Source organism: Sapajus apella, unplaced genomic scaffold (assembly GCF_009761245.1).
Source record: "Sapajus apella isolate SASKATOON/1434 unplaced genomic scaffold, GSC_monkey_1.0 scaffold4, whole genome shotgun sequence".
Classification (NCBI taxonomy): Eukaryota; Metazoa; Chordata; class Mammalia; order Primates; family Cebidae; genus Sapajus; species Sapajus apella.
The window spans coordinates 23,114,244-23,126,840 of NW_022436944.1; positions in this window are offsets into that span (position 1 = coordinate 23,114,244).

A 12,597-nucleotide genomic window follows, 5' to 3' on the forward strand; every position below is an offset into this window, starting at 1 on the left:
TTTTCAGTTTGTTAAAATTAAGCAGTTCACAGGTTTTAAGATTTTCATTAGTTAAATTTACATCTATCAGATAATATTATCAGAAACACTCTAATGGAAACAGTAGGAGTGATTTACTCTGCAGCTGATAAAATTTAAGTTTCAGGTCCCCTCACTTTCATGAGACCTTGTAAGTGCAGGGAGTTTCTGGGAACAGTAACGGGTCCTAGGTACAGAGTAGAAGCCAGGTTTCAGTCTGAAGTGTTTCTGTGTAAACATGTCTGGTTAAATTGCCTAAAGAGACCTCAGAAGAAAGGTATCTGAATTACTTCACTGATGTTTTCTCATTCTAAATAAATACTCACTTTGCGCCTAATTTTGTATTTATTTTGTATTCTTTTTCTTAAATATGAACCACTACCACCACCATCCTCCCTGCTTAACACATAAACACGGTGTAAACTTCAGGTCTGGCAAATCTAGGTCTATCTATAAGGAGTCAGAAAAGTTAGCTGTGGTTTGATTTTTTAAACACTGTCATCAAATTATTTTTGTTATTTTTCTTGCAGTAATAGACTTCATTTCTGTTCAGGAAAATGTCTTAAATAATCAGAATAAATAATCATACTTACTGTTTCAACTAAAACTACGAGAAAGCCCCTATATGAGCTTGCAACTCAAAGATTTACACAAATGCTTTTCCTAAAGATACTGTACTTCAGCATTACTCATATTTCCGATTTGTCACAAAAAAATATTTTTAAAATGTGTACTCAATAAAATGAATATTTATTTTTGTGTCTTGTTCTGTCACTTAAGCTGGAGTACAGTGCTACAATCATGGCTCACTGCAGCCTCAAACTTCTGAGCTCAAGTGATTCGCCCACGTCAGTCTCCTGAGTAGCTGAGACTACAGGCATGCAACACCATGCCCGGCCATTTCTTCTTTTCATTTTTTGTAGGGACCGGGTCTTGCTATGTTGCCGAGGCTGGCCTTGAAATCCTGGCCTCAGGGGATTCTCCCCCATCGGCCTCCAAAGTGTTGGGATGGCAGGCATTAGCTACTGTGCATGACCAGTAGATCTTAGTAAGCTTTTTAAAATACACTTTTAAATGAAACTGTCTTTTTTTGTGTTTTTTAATTAGCATGTATGTTCAAGGAAAAATACAATGACTTGATTCATGCTAGCAGTTTTACTCACTATTACTTTTGAACCGTTGATGCAAATATCAACACAAGAGTTCAAAATATTTATTTAACATTTGAATATTTTAGTGCAACTTGCATTTAATGCCAAGTATTCAAATAAAAGATCTTTGATGATTACTTGTGTTGCTACTAGACAAATACAAGCAAAACAGGAAGTCCAGCAAAATCTGTAGGCTTGTCCAGTTTTTAGAAACAATTACAATTCTGTAGACATCAATCCAGTCTTCATTTTTGCAATTAAATATTTCATTCAAAAAGTTAACTATGTTTGGAGCTTTTATGATTTCTTTTACTGACTTCTTATCCAGCAGGCATTCAACAATGTAATCTGTACACAGCTTAATACTTGTTGGGCTCCAGCCAATGCTATGCAATAATTCACCCTGTAAAATGTTTCAGTAGCTTTTTCACTTGTAATTTCAAATTCCATAGTAATTTTTGGCTTTAAGGAGCTTATCTCTGTTTAAATATTAAATTTCTTTTTTATAAAACTATGATCTCAAAATGAAACTATAATTTATCTGAAAAGGTTTTGTTACATAAGACACAATAGGATAATTTATTAATATCTACAGGGCCAAGGAAAATAGAGCTTTCCTCATATTTTTTATTTCTTATTTACATTGCACCCAGTTTATTTGAGTAGATTACTGTCTTCCATGAGTCAGAGGACTCTTATATCTCAATTTTATTTTATTTTGTTTTTTTGGCATCATTAGACATAATGCAGATGTAGGATGAAATGGCAATTCTTCTAATCTCCCTTTTTAAATCAATGACCTATTTCCCATGCTCCCATTTGTTTGTGTAAATTCCAGTGTCCATCTGGTGCCATTTTTCTTTTCTATTTCTTCCTTTACAAGTTCTGGTACGGTAGTTTATTAATGATGCTATCTCTCAAGTTTTTAGACTGAAAATGTATATCACCTCAAGTTTTGACAGATATTTTCTCTAGATTTAAAATTGTAGGTTGACTTTTTTCAGAAAAAGATTGTTTCACTGTATTCTGCCCTGCGTAGTTTCTAAGAAGTCTGCTGTCATTCCTAGCTTTATTCCTCTGTATGTTATGTGACTTTTTTTCTCTGCATTTATATTTTTTTCTTTATTACTGGTTTTCATCAATATGATTATTATATGCTTTGGTGTGGTTTTCTTCACAATTCTATTTGGGAAGTATTGAGCTTCTTGAATATGTAGGTTTCTACTTTTGTTAAATTTGGATTTTTTTTTACTCAATATTTCTTAAAATATTTTCCCCCATCTCTTCCTGTGACTCCAATTGCACACAACTTAATCTTTTTGAAATTTTCCCACAAGCCATTAACACTGTTGATGTTTTCTTCTCCATCTGTTTTTATGTTTCATTTTGGATAGTTTATACTGCTATGTCTTCACATTTACCAGTCTTTTCTTCTGTAGTGTCTATTCTGCTTTTAATCTCATTCAGTATATTTTTCATTTCAGATAAGTATTTTTGAACTCTAAAAATTCTGTGTGGTTCTTTTAAATGCACATAAAAATGAACACGGAAAAACTACTGAAGTAAAATACCATGCAAGTAACTACAAGAAAAGATGGCCATAAAAACAGAAAAACCCTGTAGACAACGAAACAATACTAGAAAGACATGCTTGACATTTTTCCCATGAGAACTTCTGAGGGAATCTGCCAGACAAGCAAGCGTTAGACATCTAAAATGACTTGATAGAGCAATTCAAAGAATGGAAAAGGGCATTAAAAATACAGTTACTTTTAGAAGCAAGAAGAAATAAAACCTAAAGGGAGAGATTATAGTACGTAATGGCTATATGATCTGAAAGAATAGATATTATTTTTTTAAATAGGGGAGTAGTAAAGAATAGCTATAATATATGCAAAACCATTTTTGTTTAATATTCAGTAATCATAATTAGTAGTTGTGTTATTAATAGTGTTATTTTTTTTTTTTTTTTTTTTTTTTTTAGACAGAGTCTCCCTCCATCACCAGGTGCCAGGCTGGAGTGCAGTGGCGCAATCTCGGCTCACTGCAACCTCGGCCTCCCTGGTTCAAGCAATTCTCCTGCCTCAGCCTCCCGAGTAGCTGGGACTACAGGTGCCCGCCACCAAGCCCAGCTAATTTTTTGTATTTTTAGTAGAGACGGGTTTCACCATGTTGGCCAGGATGGTCTGGATCTCTTGACCTCGTGATCCGCCTGCCTCGGACTCCCAAAGTGCTGGGATTACAGGCATGAGCCATGGTGCCCGGCCAATAATGTTATTCTAAGCCTGTTATATTATAAAATGGGATGAAGCAAATGAGTAACTGTATTCAAAATCTATCGTTTCTGGTGACATTGAGAACCAGGATTCTCAGTGTGAAAGAGAGGTGATACAGATGTAAAATAAAAGAAGTAAAAACCCTGTAGAAAAAAAATTCTACAATCCTAGAAAAAAAATCTAGAATTTCTAAAATCAAAAAAAAAAAAAAAAAAAACACCAAACAGTAGCAAACAGCAATCCTAGCTCCCAAAATTGCTCCAGGAATATGATCTTGTTACTGGATCCTGGCCAAAGTTATATGGTAAAAGTGATAGACCCACTTCCAGTTCTGGCAGTAAAATGTTTCATGAGATCTTCCACTTTCTTGACAAGCTAAAATCAGGATACAAAAATTTCTGAGGCGACCATAGGAGATAGCTTGAACTAATTTGTTCTTTTCTAAATATGAATATATCTAGTTGATAGCTTATATTTATTGCTCTAGAGGGCATAGCCTTTTATACCAGAAGGTAGCTGCTTCAGGGGTAATGTTCTAGTTTCTGACACCTGGGTATGCTCAAATCCCATCAAATATCCTTAAATTTCAGGTAAAAGGTAAAACTGAAGTATTGCCGGATAGTTCAAATATAGAACATTTTCATTTGCCTACCTTCTACCATGTAGTGATCCTGAATCATCAACACCTTCCATCTATTAATATTTTCAGGTCAGCCCAATCGTTTGATAATAATCTCATTCTAATCATGTCCCTTTGGATAATTTCTTTTTCTATGCTGTGTACTGGCTCTTGACATAGGGTTATTGTTTCTTGTTCTGGATAAAAACTCAGCTATCTTTGCATCCTCATGATATTTTAATTGTAAGCTGATTGCTGTCTCCTGGTTACCACTTTCTGTTACTAAATATATCTCATTTATTATTGTTTCCTGAAACCACTTTTGACATAGGTTTTTGTTTTTGTTTTTTTCCCATAAAGTGGAGTTTTCTGGTTTTTCTCTTAAACATCTAAAGAATTTGTGGCTAGGGCATTTATATATATTTTTTCATATATATAATTCATATTTTTCTGGTTGTTGTAACTAGTGATGAAGTGCTGAATTACATCGATGTATTAAAATGTGCTTTAAGCAGTTAAATAACACCACATTTTAAATTTCAAAGTTCTATTGAACTGCTCTAAAATCTCAGGCTTAACCAAATCACTGTTGACAAAATGATGGATGTTATACTTCTTTAAGAGTTTCCTTATGGGATTATTTAAAATTTCCCTGCCGCCTCCCCCATCTGTCTGGAGTGCCTGTACTACCTTGGCCCAAATCAAATACTGTTTTAAGAGTTTGGGTAGCATAATAACCTCCTTTGTCTTTAGGCCCTTGGCTCTGGTAAAGTTTTAAAGTACATCATTGCATGTTAAAGCATTCCTTGTTACATTTTTAATACTGGCCCATATTCTCCAGTTTTGTGTGTCTGTATAATTCTTTATCTAGAATCACCCTATTGTTCTCTTAAAGTGGAAAAAAATGTGCTTTATTGTGGAGAGCATAAACATTTTTTTCACTTAAAGACTGTACTATCCAATTCATATTTACCTTTCTACCCTTCCTAACTGCTTCTGGAAAACAGGAGACATAGCCCCTTATCCAAGAAATCCTCTGAAAGAGTAACTTTTCCTAAACAAATACTACGCCTTGTTTACATCTGGAGAGTTTATTGAAATAGTAGCTACATTCATTTCCTAGGCTGTCTTAATAAAATGTCACAAACGAGGTGGCTTTAAAAAATTACCCAGAAATCTATTTTCTCAGAGTTCTCGAGATACCTAAAACCAAGGTGTTAGCAGTCCTCTATTCTCTTTCTGAAACTTGTGGGGAAATCCTCCTTTACCTCTTCCTAGCTTTTGGTGGTTTGTCAGCAATCTCTGGCATTCTTTGGCTTGTAGATGCATCACTCTAGTCCTCTGTGTTTTCACATGTTTCTCTCCTGTATCTCCTGTTAGAAGCATTCCTTGCTTTGAAACTTGAAACTCTGGACCAGCAAAGCATAAGGTTCAGGAATTGCTGTGCTTTCAATGTGTCACCTCCAAGATTCAGGCATTGCCAAGTGATAGTATTAGGAGGTGGGGCCTTTAAGAGGTAATTGGGCCATCAGGGCACCTCCCTCATGAAAAGGATTAGGTGCCTGTGTAAAAGAGCTTGAAGAAGGGAGTTTGTCCCTCTTGCCCTTCCACCTCCTGCTATGTCAGAACACAGTGTTCTTCCCCTCCAGAGGATGCAGCGACAAGGTGTCATCGTGAAAACAGAAAGCAGCCCTCACCAGACAACTAAACCTGCCTGCGCGTTGATCTTGGACTTCGAAGCTTTCAAAACTGCAAGATATAAATATCTATTCTTTGTAAATTGCCCACTCAGTGGTACTCTGTTACGGCAACACAAATGGTTGGTGGCAGAAAGAGACGGAAAAAGTTTGCTAGTGTATCACTAGAAGTGACTGGTGCCACTTGCATGTTCTCTAGGAGGGTGCTTATATCTAAATCAGTGTCCAATATATGGTGTCTTTTTCTTCCATAGCTAGGATTCACAGGTCCAGGAAACAAAGGGTAGAAATGGGAATTAATGCTACTATTGTTTAGTGCAACTGTTTCCATACTCTAAATGTTGACCAATAATAGAGCTTTGCTAACTAGTTAAAATTAACTCTCATTAAAAAACCTCTCAGCCATAAATATATCATAGTTACTAATATAAATATATAATTTTGTTGTTTATACTGTTGAATTTAAAGGACACTTGAATTGCAGCTTATTTGTGCCTTATCAGATGTCTTTACAGTTATTTTATTTCTCCCATCAGTCAGTAATTTTTAGTCTGTCCACCTCAAATACATGTGTTATTTCTTCATGAGAGAGGAAATAAGGATAAAACCAATCACATTAACAGCTCAAAAGTAAACAGTAAACTTTCACAGAAACAACTACAAAAAGAAAACAGGTGAGACTTTTAGACTTCATGCTCTTGAGTTTAAAATGCTTTTCCACAAATGTATCCTAGTGAGGTAGCATCATTGCCATTTGCCATGAGTTCTTGAGTACTAGATACATGACATTTACTAATAGAAAAGAATGGGAACAGTATTCCTTGATTTATTGTATCTTTCTTTCATATATAATTTTGTTGTTTATAAAATACCTTTACAAGACTCTTTTCCTTATAATCACAGAAGACTTTTAAGATAGATTGCCTTTTTACAAATAAGGAAGTTGAGGTTCAGGGCAGTTAAACAATTTGTCTTCAATCACACAACTAGTTTAGTGGCAAATTTGAAAATTAAAGTTCTGTTTTTTTCTACTATAACTCAGCTTTTCAACAGTTTTACAAACAATACCCTCTTGTGACTATTGTAATAGAATGTACTTGATGTATTAAAATTATTCATTGAAGCTATCAAAACTAAGGCTACTTTTATAAACTCATTCTAAAAATACAATAGCTTAAAAATTAATTTTTATTCATAATTTGCTTATTTAAAATACTTTTAGATTATTTGAAAATTAAAATATGGGATAAAACCATTTTAAGAGAAAACACAGTTATAGCTGAAAATGATCATTTCTTTGTCATAAGGAGACCTTTTTTGTTATAGTTTAAAAAGACCCCATGTATCATCCAATATACTTTTCACAGTTGCTTCACATGTGCCTAGCAAGAACATTTTAAAATTGTAGGGGATAAATTTTTTTTGGGGGGGGTATATTTTCTGTAGTAAATGATTGTAAGTTATAAAGTGCTAGTATAATTAAAGGTCACAGATATAACTCCTAGAGAAAGTAATTCACTTTAAAAGGAAATGAGGGCCCCACTTTGTTTAAAAACAGTCCAATATGTTAAACTTGAGGACAAAAGTACTCCTCTCTGTATAACTGACCTAAATTTACATCTGCAGCCCTGATTGCTTCTCTGAACTCCAGATGTACATGTCTGCCATGTGGTCCTGCACACTAGGATGATCATTAAGCCCCTTTAATTTAACATAGGCCTGCTAGAACTCATGTGTCAGCTTGTTATCTCCATCTTGGAAGATGGCTAAAATTCAAGATATTCTTATTTCTTCTTTCTTTTGCATCCACATTCAACCTATCAGCAAGTACTGTTAAACACTTTCAAGGTCTATCTAAGTCCAGTCATTTTTTGAAACCTCGACGGCTACCAACCTAATCCAAGTTGCAGTTATCTCTCACCTGACCTATTGAAATTGTCTCCTAAATGTCTGCTTGCTTCTACTCAACACCCAGTCTCTAGATGGAAGCCAGAGTGATATATTTATTATGTCAAGTAGAACATATCTGTTACTCCACAGCCCAAAACTTTTTAATGGTTTCCCATCACATCTGGAATATGGCTCAATGCCCTTACCTTGGCCCAAGTGCCTACACACCATTCTTTCTGGCCTCATCTTATGCTGCTGTCCCCTTAACACTGGCCAAGCCATACTATCCTTCCAGTTCTTAATAGGAACACACCAAGGCCTTTCCAATTGCTATTTCTTTTACCTGTCTCTGGAGATGGTTGCATGATTCAGTTTTTCACGTCATTCATGTGTCTGGTCAAATGTCCTCTATGAACCTTTTTTCTGATCGCTTTATTTAAAATGCAGTGCTCCCCACCACTCAATTCCTTTTTACCCCTTTATTCGTTTTCTTCCTTGCAAGTATTTATTTTCTGTTTTCATATGAATTGTCCCTCCTACAGGAATAGGAGCTTTGCCTTTTTCGTGGCTCCATCCCCAGTGCCTGGTACAGTGCCCAGTGCTTAGATAGAAATAAGCATTTTTGAGTAAATGGATGAATGCATTTATTTAAATAATTCATAGTTCTAAAATTGAGGCAAAATGGTTTAATTTTAAAATGTGTAATGCTAGCTTAATAAAGAGTTATTTTGCTTTGGAGAAATTTCAATCAGCTAAAATTGTAAGCCAATTTGCTTCTCTGAAAAGAGTTGATCTGCTCAGTGAAACAAGCATTAATTGGCACATCTGGTGGCAGGTGCAGGCATTGCAAAGATAAAGCCTAAGAAAACCTAATTTGTCTTCATATACAGCAAGTGGCTCTCAACTGTGGCCACACATTAGAATCACCTGGGGAGGTTATAAAATCTGATGAGTAGGCAAAACTCAAGAACAAGTAATTCAGAATATTTAAGGGATGCAATTGAGACACCATTAGCTTTTTTTTTTTTTTTTTTAAGTTTCCCAACTGATTACAATAGACAACCAAGATTGAGAATCACTGATGTTCTATGAGATATAGGGTTTGTGGAAAACTATTCCTGATGCTATCACAGTTCAGAAGGTATTCAAATACTTGTTAAATGAATTAATGAGTGAGTGAATGTAAAAAGTGTTGATGGTCAGCTGACCTCATGAACCCTACTTGAAAAACCGTTAGACATTAGCCTACTGATGGGGTTGCCAGATTTAGCAAATAAAAATACAAGACTACCAGGTAAATCTGGAATTTAAATAAACAAGAAAGTCTCTTTAGTAACATATATCTCAAATATTACATGGGACCTACATATACTAAAAACCGTATTCATTATTTGTCTGTAATTAAAATTTGACTTGGCATTTGTATTTTATCTGGCAACTCCACATGCTGATGAGGGAGCAGTTAAGGCTCTCCTCTAAAAATCAGCATGTTATTATACATTTTAAACAATCTACTGAGGTATAGTGTTGAAATATTAATTTAATCTCTTCTATCTTCAACTATACAAAGCTACTATAAAAACAGTCTCTGCTTAGGAATAAATTTAATTTTGCCTTTTAAAGCTTTTAATGTAGTAATCATATAAATGAGTTCTTGTGCATTATAAATTATCCAGATGAATTTGGAATTTAAATTCTTCAGAATCTGCTTTTGAATTGTCAAGTCTCATACCCTAGAATGGCAAAAAAGAGGAAAATTCAGCATCCTTAAGACCTGTGAAATCCACTCTCAATGCTACCTCTGAATCAGGAACTGCATTACAGATACTGTCTTCAATTCTCATTATGCTCCTAGGCAATGTGAGAAAGACAGGAGTCCCTTAGGCTGTAGAACTTTACCTTAGTTATTTTAGGGTTATTATACTGACTAGCTAAACAACATTCACATGATAATAATGAATAAGACCTGACTATAATGCTCAAAAACTAAAACTATTGGAACAAATCAGTTTAATAATTGATAATGCAAGCAGAACCTCAAGGATACTGCTTTTTCTTAAAGGACCCAAGAAGTTTCCATCAATTCTTTGCAAATGTCTGGTAACCTATCCACCACCAGGTGGCATGCTCACATATTCAGAAATTCTCTGATGAGTGGGTGACTTATGAATGTAGAAAGAATGGAATTATGGGAATGCAAAACAACAAAAAAAGACTAGTCCTTAACTATTTACATTTCTAACATTTTCTTTCCAGGTCGCAAGGTATAGACTGGTCTTGTGCTTCCTGCAGAATATGCAAAGTGGCTTGCTTAGGACGGGTCAACAAATATGTGATTTTATTTGAACACTGTATTTTATTGTTTGAAGACATATTCTTCAAAACTTGTCCAAATGTAATAAAAACCAAAGTTCTTCAGCAGTTTTCCTGCTATATGTCATTTACTTGCAGAAGTTTTAGCAGCCATGCAAATAAACAAAAAATCAGAAGAGAAAAAAAGATCCCTATTCAAACTGAAATTCTAATCCATCCATTCCATAATATCAGGACTATTGGGGTAAAGGCAAAATCAGGCAAGCTATGTATTTTCTGCATATCACTTGGGCTGACAATCTGCAGTGAGGTTACAAGAACACAGGAACTCAAACTGATTTTTCTGACATTAAGTACATCTAGCATCATGTTCTTTCATAAACATTACTACACCTTATTTTTTCAGTGCTTGAGAATTGACAAAGCCCATAATAGCTTTGGGCTTTGTCAGTTCTCAGCAGCACATACTATTTAAGATGTTTGATGTGAATGCAAGCATAACTTTAGAATAAAAATTTCAAATTTTGTTCCTCGAAGGCTTAGGGAAGTGGATCCAGGGGTGGAGTGTTTATTCTATTTTTACTTTTAGAAGTTGTCTTCATATCTACTTTGCAATTCAGTACCAAGTTGGTTGCTCTCAATTCAAGAGATTATACTTAAGATTATTTGGTTCCCTAATATGTCAAATTTCAAACAAACACATCACTGCAGTTTTTTAGTGCACTGATACCTATGGCAATAATAATAATGCCCATGCCTTGCTAAGGCAGTATAGGAAAAGTTAAAGGCAAGGGACCTGGGAATTTATCTTCCTGGGATCTGATCCTAGTTCTGATTCTTACTAGCCATGTAACCATGGCAAACTATTTAACCGCTTTAAATCTTAACTTACTCATTTGTAAACTGGAGATGATAATAAAATCTACTTAGTATGTGAGAAAATATATACAACTCCCTCCACCCCACTATGTAGTAGGCACTAGATGATCAATAGCTGTTCTTTGTAAAATAGAAGTTAACACTTCAATTAACTAATCGGTGAATTAGATATAATAATGGTAAAGTAAATAACACTTAGCTTAGTGGCTGGCACATAGTAAGTTGATAAATAAGAGCTCTTATTTTATTATTATTTTTCAGGCACTATATATACCATGTCTCCAAGAAAAATATTATCCAATATTATCTCCATTTTATTGGGTGGAAATTTAGGTTCAGACAACTTAGAAAGTACTTGGGCCAGCAGTCAAGCCCCAGTTGGGTCCAAAGTCCCAGATCATTTCAAGATAATCTGTTTGGCTCTAATGATATCTTGAACCAAACACCATTCTGACATTAAAAGAACTGACATTGAAAGACCAAGAAATATGTTTTATTTCAATTTAAGTACTCAGAATGCTCTTCATACCACTTGGCTGTACTCTAATATATAATAACTGAAAAATACATTGCTTATTCTGAGTTTTGAAGCCTTTTGTAAAACATCACAATTATTTCTTCTATCATTCACATAATTAAAATGCAATTGTGTCACCAGAGAAAGAAAAGAAAAAAGATAATATCAAATTTTTTTTTATTTTCCAAAATCTCTGAAAGAGTCGTATAGTTGTTGATACATTTTGGTGCACTGTATAAGAGCAAGAAAGCTTATATTTTAAATTAGAAATATTTTTCACAAAGATGTTACATAAAATTATTATTTTTATCTCTAAGGCTTTGGTTTTATGTAAAGTATTTATAAAATGCGCTTGCCTAACTATAAATGATTTAATCAGGTGGTGTTCTATATGTCTTGGGAAACATCCAGATGTTTGTGGTCTTAAAAAAAAAAGATATTTTCAAAAGAAACATTTTATTTTCCCACTTTTCAGCAGCATGTACTAGCCTCACTATTACAAACTTAACAATAATTTGATTTTTAGTGTAAAATAACCTGAATTGTTTCACAGAGCAAATCCCATTCAAAAATTACAAATTTTAAGTCACTTTGAAAACATTCTGGTAAATTAGAATGGAACAACAACAAAAAAAAATAAGTTCTGTCTAAACCAGGGGTTAGCAGTCTTTTTTTGTAGAAGACAAGATAGCAAATATTTTAGACTTTGTAGGACATATGGTCATTCTTCAAACTACTCAACTTTGCCTTTGTAGAGTAGGCAGGTGTGGCTGGATGCCAATCAAACTTCATTTACAAATGCAAGCAGCCAGCCATGAGCTGCATTTCTTTGACCCGGTCTAAAATACTAAAGATATCAGACACATTTTATTTTGAGTAAATATTTGCCATAATCTATTAGAGAGAGAAAATTTCAAAATGACGGCATTAATCACAACTTAATTGACTTTGAAGATACGCTGATTATTCTTCATTTGCTCCTACTCCCTACTCTCCCTTTTCTACTCCCCAGTGTCTCCTGGAAGGCTGACCTTAACAGAGAGTGTCACCCTTAGGTTTTTGGTTGGCATCAGTAGGAAATGAGAAGTCAGGAGGAGAGAGAAACTTCAACTTTTGGGATGCCTCATTCAGACACAGATTCTTCACTGCTTGCCAAACCTGGACTGCCGTCTCCTAAGGGAATCAGGTATTGTGCACAAATCTTTCCCCTCTCTTCCGAACTAAAGCTTATTGCTTC